This window comes from Schistocerca nitens, chromosome 5, assembly GCF_023898315.1.
Source record: "Schistocerca nitens isolate TAMUIC-IGC-003100 chromosome 5, iqSchNite1.1, whole genome shotgun sequence".
Classification (NCBI taxonomy): Eukaryota; Metazoa; Arthropoda; class Insecta; order Orthoptera; family Acrididae; genus Schistocerca; species Schistocerca nitens.
In genome coordinates, this window is record NC_064618.1 from 654,374,079 (window position 1) to 654,386,135 (window position 12,057).

At 45.2% G+C, this 12,057-nt stretch overlaps 1 protein-coding gene across 2 annotated transcripts in view; it reads left to right on the forward strand.

The window, feature by feature from the left end:
- LOC126259532 (uncharacterized) overlaps nt 1-12,057 on the forward strand; it is a 125,927-nt gene that overhangs the window by 55,172 nt on the left and 58,698 nt on the right. The gene's annotated exons all lie outside the window — the stretch shown is intronic.

Genomic DNA, 12,057 nt, shown 5'->3' on the forward strand with positions numbered 1-12,057 from the left:
GGCAGAATTGATGTCGTGGGTGGGGGTTGTGAGTTGTGCGAGGATTGCTAAGTTGGTAAGAGTTTTGTCTGCAAAAGACAACATTCTGGCTCTGAATTCCAGTCTGTTGCATAATTTTAATCAGCAAAGAAGTTTAAAAACAGAAATAATCATTACCAAATACTATTAGCATTTGATAACTTAGAGTGGCAACAAATTTAGGTATAAAAATCATGAGGCACCATCCAATGACTACAGCAAATCATAGGTTCCCTAAGATTCACACATTCGATAATAGTTTAGATTATTCCTAATCTGCTCGTACTGATTGTGCAGCATGATAGGAAAATTATTCTCTGATATAATGCAAATGGAAATAATTAAAGGACTGGTGAATGTGGAAACGTTAGTTAATAAAGTTATTGGATTAGTGCTTTGTTGAACTGTGTGAGGGAAGAGGGGAAGTGTATGGCCATAGACTGTACATTGGATTTTATGCACAGATTGGTTATCTACAAGGATAACAAAAGCCAGAATATTGAATTCTCCATGCAGATGTTCTTTTACAAGGGAAAATGCTTAATCTTGCTGCCATCAGTTGCCACACCACTGCAGAGATACGTGATAAAATGGCCTGGAGATGCCAACAACTTGCATATGGAATTTGCATGTGCATTAGGTCCTTACTTAACAATGATTTGCGCTGGTCCCATGAACAGTGATTCTGAAAGAGCAGTAGTCATACCCAAGCATGAAACAGTCAACTGAACAGTTACAGATCTTACAGGCTGTGATTTCAGGCCAACCTGGTGTAGTGTCGTGTGACTACATCAGTGGAGCTCAAGTGGTGATGGCAGCTTCAGCAGGGGTGTCCACACTCGAGCTCAGTTAGTTGTAGTCCCTGGTCTAAGAGATGAAATCCAGCAAATAATGAAGTCCATGACAACTTCAGTCACTTTATTCAGTATTGTATATGACAAAATAAGACTACTAGTAACCTGTCTTTAAACAGCAAGATGTCAGAGGGCTAAGTTCTTTGTGCCAGTGTCACCCAAACAGATCTGTGCCAATGCCTGCTTCCTGTGGGCAGGTCAACAGGCGTCTTTACTAGATGTGGTTAGGCCCAGCTTGTGACGGTCAGAGACTTCTGAAGTGGTTATGAGGACCTAGTCTGCAGTGTCAGCTGGCAGCATAGCTCCAAGAGCCACATTTGATGATTTACTGCTGTGATGGCAAATTCCAGCAGAACTTTGTCATTGGTCTTGGTGGAAGCAAATGAGAGGCTGCTACATCTTGCCCCCAGAGAAGAATTTACACTGAAGATTGAAATTGTTCAGAGTGACTGGAGAGAGCACAAAAGTTGACATGGAAAAATAATTTTACAGTATTGTCCCAGTACTCTTTGTCACTGGGGAGGATGGTATGTAAACTCTAGGAAGGATTACATTGTCACAATTCAATATCATATTTGTAGCCTGTGAGGGGAAGCATTTGTATGGCCACTTTTTCCTGTGTACATGTTGCTCATAGCTTCATAATGTTGTCCATCATTCCAGTTCCGCTCTCCTGCTATTAGCGTCACAGTTAAAACCTCGCATTTTGTGGTAGTGACATCTTGGTGGCCTGGGCTTTCATATGCCTCAATCTTGCAGACTTTTCCTTAAAACTCAGCAGTTATTACTCACATGTGAGGTATTCAGTGAGTGCTGCTTTACTTTCATGGTCAAATGTTAACTTTGCCCATTTTAACATTTACTGTATAGAACTCTATCCACCATGCAAATTAATCTGTTCATATAAAGTTATCTTTGGAGGTAATACAAATATTATTATAGTTATGTGAGAGAAGTCAAATAAAAATCAAGCACCTGCCACAACAGGACTGTGGAATGGTTCTATTTAAAAGTAAGACCCACACATGTTAAGACTATATCCCACTAGAGATGGTCAATTCCTGTTTCATAGAAAACGGTTGGCTCCTGACGGATCCACAACCACACCTACTCTTGCACATCCTCGTCTGACTGCAACCAAAGTCCATGCCTGTCTTTCTTCAGGTTGCCAAAGGTTTAAAACTCACATTTTGAAAAATCCTAGTTGTATGGAAGATGTTGCAGTGCTTGGGAACCAGATTGCTAAAGCGTAGCATTCGTCTGATTGGCAGTGTGGGATGGGTGTAATTGTGCAACAGGATGATTCCATCTGATAGCCTGTGGTAAACGGCAAAGCCAACAGTGGAAACACTCCACGTCTCTGCTGCCAAAGAAATCCAAAGCAGGATGTCTCTTTAAAGGACAACGAAATGCGGTAGTGGGTACAGTTGTGGATCCGTCAGCAGCCAACTGCTTTGTGCAAATCAGGAGTTGATTATCTAGTCTCCCAGGGGATAAATGTCTTAATGTGTGTTGTGACTACTTTTGAATGAAACCATTCCATGGCCCCTTGTGGCAGGTGTTCGATTTACATTTGACTGCTCCTTACAGTACCCTTGTCATTACTGGAATCAGAGGGGCATATTTCTTAGGTTAGAATCATGTTATAAACCAACAACTAGAAAGAAATTGGAACAGGACAATAATATATGTAACAGTTTCTAGGGAAGTAAAATGAGTTTGTTTCATCAGAATATTGGGGGCTGAGAAACAAAATAGGTTAGCTGAGCTTCTTGTGTGCCTAGATGAAGTAGAAAGTCCGGAAATGATAGATGTCCTGTGCCAGTCTTAACGCTATGTAACCACAGAGATGGAGAACTTGATGTCAACTATTATAGTCAATACAGTCACTGCGCGATAGCGATGGAAATGTTACCGATGATGGTGTCACTAAAGTGGAGTTACTAAATGCAGTTTTCCGAATTCCTTCACAAAAGAGTACGAAGTAAATATTCCAGAATTTGAAATCAGAACAGCTGTTAGCATGAGTGACATATAAGTAGATATCTTAGGTGTTGCGAAACAACTCAGATCACTTAAGAAACCCCCCAGGGGCTCAGCATTCATTTGCTGGGTACGGGCTTGGCGACCCCGGGGTTCCTGAGCTGGGGACTGGTAAGCGCCGCCAGTCCCCTGTCACCGTAAGCTCTGAGCATACTTCAGCGACCACCGTGTGGCGCGGCGGTGGAACGTTGTGTGTCTCAGGGAATGGGGATCTTGGCTTGACCGCCCGGATCGCGAGGACGGAATAAACCTCTCTAAAAAACCCCTCAATCTCAAGGTGTGCTGCGCGCCGATGAGATGCATGGCTGTTGAGGTGGAACAGTCGTTAGCGGGCAACCTCTGGGGAGCCTGCCGCACCTCAGTTGTATAAGGCTTACCTAGGCACGCGGGGCTCTGTCTAGGTGGACTCCTAGTTCCCTAGCTGCTCGTGGGACCGAGATGGAACCCTCGAAGTTTTCTTCTTCTCCTCCCAGCGGAAAGGGTGGGCCGCTGGTAGGTTCTTACACCCAATCTCACAAGAGGGCTCGTGTAGCCAGTCCTCCTGATTCAGGTAGTAACAGAATGCATGCTGCTTCGCAGAATGTGTTTCTTATAATTAAAAGAAAAGATGGGAGTTTCGAAAAAGTTTCGCCATTTTACATCCAGAAAGGCTTAGAAGGTATTGCTGGTACATTGAAATCTGTAAAGCGCTTGCGAAATGGCACCTTGTTGGTTGAAACATCTAGCTTCCAGCAAGTCCAGAACCTTCAGAAGGCACAATTTCTTGGGGAGTTTGCGATTGAGACTGAATTTCACAACACCTTGAACTACAGCAAGGGTGTTGTGACTTGCAGAGATCTCGTTGATATTCCCCTAGACGAACTGAAGGCTGAATGGTCCCGGGAAGGAATTGTCGACGTGCAACACGTTATGAAACGGGTGGATGGTGCTCTCCTGAAATCTGACTCGTTCATCCTTACGTTTAACAGCACCAAATTGCCCGAGCATGTGAAGGCAGGTTTCCTGCGTCTCAGTGTACGGCCTTATTACCCCAACCCCATGCGGTGTTTTAAATGCCAACGCTTTGGACACACTACTCTCGGCTGTAAAGGGGAAGCCACATGTGGGAACTGTGGTAAAGCTGCCCATGAGGGAGTTGGTTGCTCCTCTCCTCCCAAGTGTGTCAACTGCTCTGGGGATCACCCTGTGTGGAGTAGGGAATGTAGAGTTTTCCTTGAGGAACGGAAGATCCAGGAACTTAAAACCACCAAACGCATCCCGTACGGTGAGGCAAAGAAAATTTACAAGTCCCTGCAGCCGCCCACGTTCGCTGCTTCCTTTTCTTCCGTTCTGAAACAGCCAGTCTTGAAAACTGATGCCGCTACACAAACGGAGGTTGCTACTGTCAGCACTAGCACCTGCGTTTGTCAATGTACGTGTGCTGCTGCTGTTCCTGTGAAGCCTGCTGCTCCTCCCCGGCCTTCTGACCAGGCCGTGGTAGGTGACGTCGTGGAACTTCCTGCCCCTTCCCAGGTCCAATCTTGTGCAATGCCCAGCGCTGCTACACCCCCTACTGCTTCTGAGGTTTTGGCTCCACTGCCCCCTCAGGCCCGAAAATCGAAGCCCAAACCAAAGGTGAAGACTCGACCGCTCAAGGAGACTGAAGTTCTACAGTCTGCTGATGTTGACGTCATTCTTTCTGACGTCTCTCTCGACTCCTCTTCAGAGGCGATGGAGGTTGATGTCAGACTGGGGCAATCATCTCGCCCCAAACCTGAGCCTCCACCTGTTGTGGGCTCTCCTCCCCGACAGAAAGTGAGAATGAAGGTACTCCCACCCTGATCAATGGCTCCCATTATACAGTGGAACATGAATGGATTCCGGGCACATGTGGAGGAACTGCACCTCCTAACACGGCAACGCCCCCTGTGCTTGTGTTTACAGGAAACACATCTAAAACAATCTGATGCTCCTGTACTCCGGGGCTATACGTTGTATCGTAAAGATGACCTGACTGGAGACAGAGCCAAAGGCGGAGTCGCCGTGTTTGTCAATAATGACCACCACTCCTCTGCTCTCCCCCTGGATACTGACCTGCAAGCAGTTGCAGTTGAAATTCATTCCCGTCGAAGGCTTACTGTTTGCTCCCTTTATTTACCCCCTCTGGATGCAATGACCTTAGACGCTCTCACAGGTCTTATCGAACAACTCCCCCGCCCCTTTCTCCTCCTGGGAGACTTCAATGCCCATCATGTGCTGTGGGGCTCCACTTCTCTTTGCACTCGAGGTCGAATTTTGGAGAGCCTCCTAACATCTCAAGTGTTGTGCATCCTCAACACAGGTACTCCAACTCATTTCTCTGCTGCTACTGGGTCATTCTCAGCCATTGACCTATCTTTCTGCTCTCCCGCCCTCACCGACTCTGTTCACTGGGAGGTCATTGACGACCTTCATTCCAGCGATCACTTCCCCATCCGCCTTCATCTCCTGGATGGTGTATTGCTGGAGCAGAGGCCGCCATCGTGGATGATTGGCAGGGCTAACTGGCCTCTGTTCACTCGATTGGCTGTCTTTGAACGCCACAACAGCGCACAGGAATGGGTGGATCACATCACACTTGTGATCCATCATGCTGCTGACCTGTCCATACCACAGTCTTCTGGCCCTCCTAAGCGGCGCCTTGTGCCTTGGTGGACGGAAGAGTGCCGTTCAGCCATCCGGGACAGGCGTGCGGCTCTTCGCCGATTTAAATGCCGCCCAACAGCAGTCAATCTTACCGCCTTTCGCATCGCGAGAGCCAGGGCACGCCGTGTCATTAAAGAGAGCAAGAAAAGGTCATGGCAGGAGTTCCTGGACTCCATAAACCGTTCCACTTGTTCCACAAAAGTATGGGAAGCCATCCGGAGGATTTCCGGTAAACGCAGCCGTCTACCAATAGCTGCAGTCCTGAACCAGGGATGCCTCCAAACAACACCCAGCGCCATTGCTCAGACGCTGGCAGAGCATTTTGCACAAAGTACTGCCACTGCAACCCAGGATCCAGCATTTCGTCGCTACCGTGCGACTGTCGAACGAGCGAAGTTGGACTTTCGGTCGAACAATTCTGAGGCCTACAACTCCCCTTTCTCCATGTGGGAACTTGAATCGGCACTTACTGCGACTTCTGACACTGCCCCAGGTTACGACCGCATCCGGTACTCCATGCTTCGCCATCTGCCAGCGGTGTCAAAGGAAATCCTCCTCGAATGTTTTAATCTCATATGGCAGACAGGAGTGTTCCCCACCTCGTGGAGGGAGGCAATCCTCATCCCTCTCCTCAAACCAGGAAAGGACCGCACATGTCCCAGTAGTTATCGTAGTATCGCCTTGACAAGCTGTGTCGGAAAGACCCTGGAACGGATGGTTAACCGTCGTCTGGTCTGGCTGCTAGAGACCAGGCAGCTCCTTAGCCGCTTTCAGTGTGGATTCCGAAAATTTCGGTCCACAGTCGACAACCTGACACTCCTCGAGGCGGCTATTCAGCAGGCTTTCCTCCGTCAGCATCACTGTATCGGTATCTTCTTTGATATCAGTAAGGCATATGATACTGCTTGGAGACACTGTATTCTTGCACAACTGCATCAATGGGGCTTTCGTGGCCGCCTCCCCATTTTCATTCGGTCTTTCCTGTCTCAGCGGTTTTTTCGGACCCGCGTTGGTAACACGCTGTCTGATCGCTTTGAGCAAGAGAACGGTGTCCCCCAGGGCAGTGTTTTAAGCGTTACCCTCTTTGCCATAGCCATCAACAGTATAACGTCTACAGTGAGGAGTCCAGTACAGTGCTCCTTGTTTGTGGACGACTTTGCTGTTTTCTGTTCCTCCTCCAGTGTTGCAACCGTGAGCCGTCAGTTGCAGCTAACAGTGCGGCGGTTAGAGGAGTGGGCTGCAAAGACAGGTTTTCGGTTTTCTGCCGATAAGTGTGTTTGTGTTCATTTTAATCGTTCTCGTCGTCTTTTTACTTTGCCTGCCTTGCATATGGGGGGTGCTGTCCTACATTGTAGGGACGCAGTGCGGTTTCTGGGACTAATTTTTGACTCCAGGTTGTCATGGCTGCCACACCTACGTGACTTGAAAGCCAGATCCCTGAAGGCACTGAACATCCTCAAGTGCCTCAGCCACAGGTCTTGGGGAGCGGACAGGGCGCGTCTCCTTCAGTTTTATCGGGCTTTCGTGCGTTCACGGCTGGACTATGGGTGCACAGTATATGGGTCAGCGAGGCAGTCTTATTTGCGGATCCTTGACGCTGTCCACCATGCTGGGATTCGATTGGCCACGGGTGCTTATCGGACCAGTCCCATACCCAGTCTCTGTGCTGAGGCTGGCGAGCCGCCACTTACCATCCGGCGGCAGCTCCTTCTGGTGCGCCAGGCTTGTAAGTTTCTTGCGGCTCCCAGCTCGCCTGCTCACCGCCTTGTTGCCCATCCACCTCTGGACCGCCTTTTTTCCCACCGTCCCCGGGCTACGTTGCCATTTGGGATCCGTGTGCAACGTGTTCTAGAGTCGCTCGGTGTGGAGTCTGTACAACCCCAAATCCAGGGTTTTAACCGCCTGCCACCCTGGTTACTGAAGAGGCCCAGCGTGATTTTAGATTTATTGCAGTACAAGAGAGGTTGCACTCCTGCCATCGTTTTTCATGCAGCATTTTCTGCTGTTTTATCTGAGCACCACGACTATGTAGCGGTTTTTACGGATGGGTCGAAACAAGGGGATTCCGTTGGTTGCTCAGTTGTTTTTCCGGATCGTGTCCTTAAGGTCCGACTGCCTCAGACTTTTACGGTCTTTGATGCAGAATTGTCTGCGATCTTGCGGGCGCTGGAGCAGATGAGACGTTCTTCCTCTCCTAAATTTCTTGTCTGTTCCGATTCCCTCAGTGCCCTTCAATCATTGCACCATTTGTATCCGGCAGATAAAGTAGTCCAAACCATCCAGGATGCCCTCCTCCGACTACAGCGACTGGGGAAGGTTGTAGCTTTCTGCTGGGTTCCGGGGCATGTTGGCATTGCTGGGAATGAAAGGGCAGATCTCGCAGCCAAGGAGGCGTGTCTTGATCCACACGTATCACAGTGTGCTATCCCCATGCACGCACTCACCTCGCTGTTGAGCTCCCGAGTCATGTGTCGGTGGGAGGACGAGTGGCTGGAAGTGACTGACAATAAGCTCCGTCTAGTCAAGCCCACAACGCGTGTGTGGTGTACTTCCTTTCAGCCCCATCGACGGGACGAGGTTCTCCTCACTCGGCTTCGAATAGGCCACAGCCCTATGACGCATGGCTTCCTGCTCCGGCGAGAAGACCCTCCATTGTGTGGTGCTTGCGGCGTCCAGGTCACTGTGCGCCACGTTCTACTGGATTGCGTTTTATTTTCTGACCAGCGGGCCGCGGCTGACTTGCCAGCGGACCTGCCAACTCTTTTAGGCAACACTCGGACGAATGTGGATAAAGTTTTAAAGTTCTGTGCCATGTCAACTGTTTTTACAAAGATTTTAGGGAGAGGGTTTTAATTTGCTCACTGTGTGACAAGATCGCCCATATTTTATGTTAGTGGCCAGCCAATGACAATTTCCTGTGTCATTCTTGTTGCTATATTTTCCCTCTCCTTAGGTTTTACATTCTTCTGTAGTATTTTCCCTCTTTTTCTGCTTTCCTTGAGTGTGTTTTTTCAGTTTTATTAGGTCTCTCCACATTCGTTCCTTTTCATGTGTGTCAGGGCGCTGATGACCTCGATGTTGAGCGCCCATAAACCCCAACACACACACACACTCACTTAAGAAAGGCAAGTCTTTCGGTCCAGATGGTATACCAGTCAGGTTCCTTTCAGAGTACGCAGACACAATAGTTCCTTTGTTAGCAATCATATACAACCGCTCACTTGACTAAAGGTCTGTTCCTAAAGACTGGAATGTAGCACAGGTCACACTAATATTCAAGAAAGGAAATTGGAGTAACCAATTTAATTACAGACCCATATCACTGACCTCAATTTGCAGTAGGATTTTGGAGCACATACTGTACTCGAACGTTATGAATCACCGTGAAGAAAATGACTTACTGATACATAACCAACACGGATTCAGAAAATATTGTTCTTGTGCAACGCAACTAGCTTTTTATTCCTATGAAGTAATGAATGCTGTTGACAAGGGATCTCAGATCAATTCCATATTCCTAGAATTCCAGAAGGCTTTTGATACCATTCCTCACAAGTGTCTATTAATCAAATTGCGTGGATATGCAGTATTGTCTCAGTCGTGTGACTGGATTAATGATTTCCTCTGAGAGGTCACAGTTCGTAGTGACAGACGGTAAATCATCGAGTGGAACAGAAGTTATATCTGGCGTTCCGCAAGGTAGTGTCATAGGCCCTCTGCTGTTCCTGATTTACATAAATGCTCTAGGTGATAATCTGAGCAGTCCCCTTAGATTGTTTGCAGATGACGCTGTAATTTACCGTCTTGTAAAATCACCAGACGATCAATTCCAATTACAAAATGATCTAGTGAGAATTTCTGTATGGTGCGAAAAGTGGCAATTGGCACTAAACAAAGATATTAAAAGAAATCTGATAAATTTTGCGTATACGATAAATCGCACAAGTCTAAGGTCTGTCAATTCGACTAAATACCTAGGAATTACAATTATGAGCAACTTAAATTGGAAAGACCACATAGATAATATTGTGGGGAAGGCGAAACAAAGACTGCACTTTGTTGGCAGAACACTTAGAAGATGCAACAAACCCACTAAAGAGACAGCCTACATTACAGTTGTCTATCCTCTGTTTTAATATCGCTGTGCAGTGTGGGATCCTTACCATGTAGGATTGATGGAGGACATCGAAGAAGGGCAGCTCGTTTCGTGTTATCGCACAAAAGGGGTGAGAGTGAGATACGCGAGTTGGGGTGGCAGTCACTGAAACAAAGGCGGTTTTCTTTGTGGCGAGATGTATTTACGAAATTTCAATCGCCAACTTTCTCTTTTGAATGTGAAAATATTTTGCTGACACCCACCTACAAAAGGAGAAATGGTCATAATAATAAAATAAGAGAAATCGGAGCTCAAACGGAAATATTTAAGTGTTCCTTTTTGCCATGTGTGCCATTCAAGAATGGAATGGTAGAAAGTAGTATGAAAATAGTTCGATTGAACCTTCTTCCAGGCACTTACGTGTGAATTGTAGAGTAACCGTGTAGGTGTAGACTAGAATCATTTTTGTGTAGAGTTAACTTGGAAGGAGGAAGAGTTGCAACATGTGTAAAAGTTGGACATGAAGTCAGACATATTGGGAAAAGCAACTTTCTTGTAGATCAGAACCTAGAGGTATGTCCTTGTGAATTGTTACTACAAAAATACTTTTCTTGTACTTGTAACAATCTATAGATAACCTCTGCTGAAACTTTCAGCCATTTATGAGAAATCCAGAGGCATTATTGAGCTACGTATCAGACAAGAAGAAACAGTTAGTAGTTCGTGGAGATCTGTGTGTAATTTCTTAAAATATTCTGGCAGGAAAAATGAACTGGAATTATTATTTGGCTGTTTCATTCTGATTTCAGTGGTAAATTTTCCAACTCATGTGCAGCAAGACAACAGGATCCTGGTCAATGACATTTCCATATATTGGCTGAAACAGTTAATGTGTTCCCAGTTGTTAGGCTTTCTGATCATAAGGCACAGTTAACTGAAAGCTACATTGTTTATTTCTGTTCTGAATTTGTGTTGGTGTTCGAAAGTAGCACTGAGCAAGGTGGTGCACTTCCCCGAATCAATTAAGGCAATTGCCAGGACGGTTTCTTCTGAAAGGGCTCTGCCAATTTCCTTCATCAAGCTTCTGTAACCTGAGCTTGTGCTCTGTAATCATCCTTCCTTCCTTCCTTCCTTAAAAGTAGGTTTCCTAAAAAGTTGTCAAAAAAAGTGTCAGCAGTGGATAACACCAGGGGTTAAAATTTCTTGTAAGAGGAATAGTGAAATTAATATAGAGGCCAGAATAAGTCAAGACCTCACATTACTTGCATTCTGCAAAATACGCTGTAATATTTTAAGGAAAGTCATTAAAATGTCCAGAAATACTTAGGTTCTGACAGAAATTAATAATGCAGACAATAATATTAAAACTATATAGCAGATTGTGAAATGGTAGATAGGACAACCAGTCATTGTATAAGATTCCACATCAATTAAACGAAATGACTTTTGATGGATACTTCACAAACGGCAAGGATTATTAACAATCACTTTTTACATATAGCAACAATGGTTCAGTTGAAGAAGCAAGAGAATATAAAAGAAATTATTCCACAGAACTTTAACCAACTAGAATTAGCACCAATGTCCTTCACTGAAATTGATATAATTATAAATATTAGAACAACTAAAAGCTCATTCGGTACTGATCAGAATTTCAAACAGAACTCTGAAAAGTTGTTTTAATTTAGTGTCCTTAGTGATTTACAAATAATGCATCAGTGGTACAGAGAACTTTTCCAGGCGTTAAAATATGCTATTGAAACCTCTTTATAAAAAAAAAGGTGACAAGAAAGAATTATATATAATTATTATCCAGTTTCCTTACTGTTGTCTTCTTTCCAAAACACACTAAAGTAGTGCAGAGTAGTCTCACGTTTAAGTAGAAACAATGTACTTAGCACATCCCAATTTGGATTCCAGATGAGTCGCTCTCCTGAAAATTTTGCTTATAAATATACTCTCCAAATATTACAAGTCTTGAGTTACACTCTTAGAAAAACTCATCTTCTATGGTACTGACACCTTTACCCACAACTGGTTTGAATCATAATTAACAAACAGAATGCAAAATTTGTGCTGAATACTCCCAACAATGTTGAAAGGAGAGAGAATTTTAGTGATGGGAGAAATGACAAAATTAAAAGGTTCAGTTTTGCATCCACTCTTATTCCCCATACACAAATTACCTTCCAGTTAACATTTATGAAGCATAATTGGTACTTCTTGCATACAGTGCTAGAAGAAATTGTAAATGATGATTTCAAAGAATTATTAAGTGATTCTTTGAAAATGGTGTGCCCCTAGCTTCAATGTTCAGTTTCGTACAACAAGCAGTTACACCAACAATTGATGTAGCACATGAACAGGAGTCAGTAAACAGGG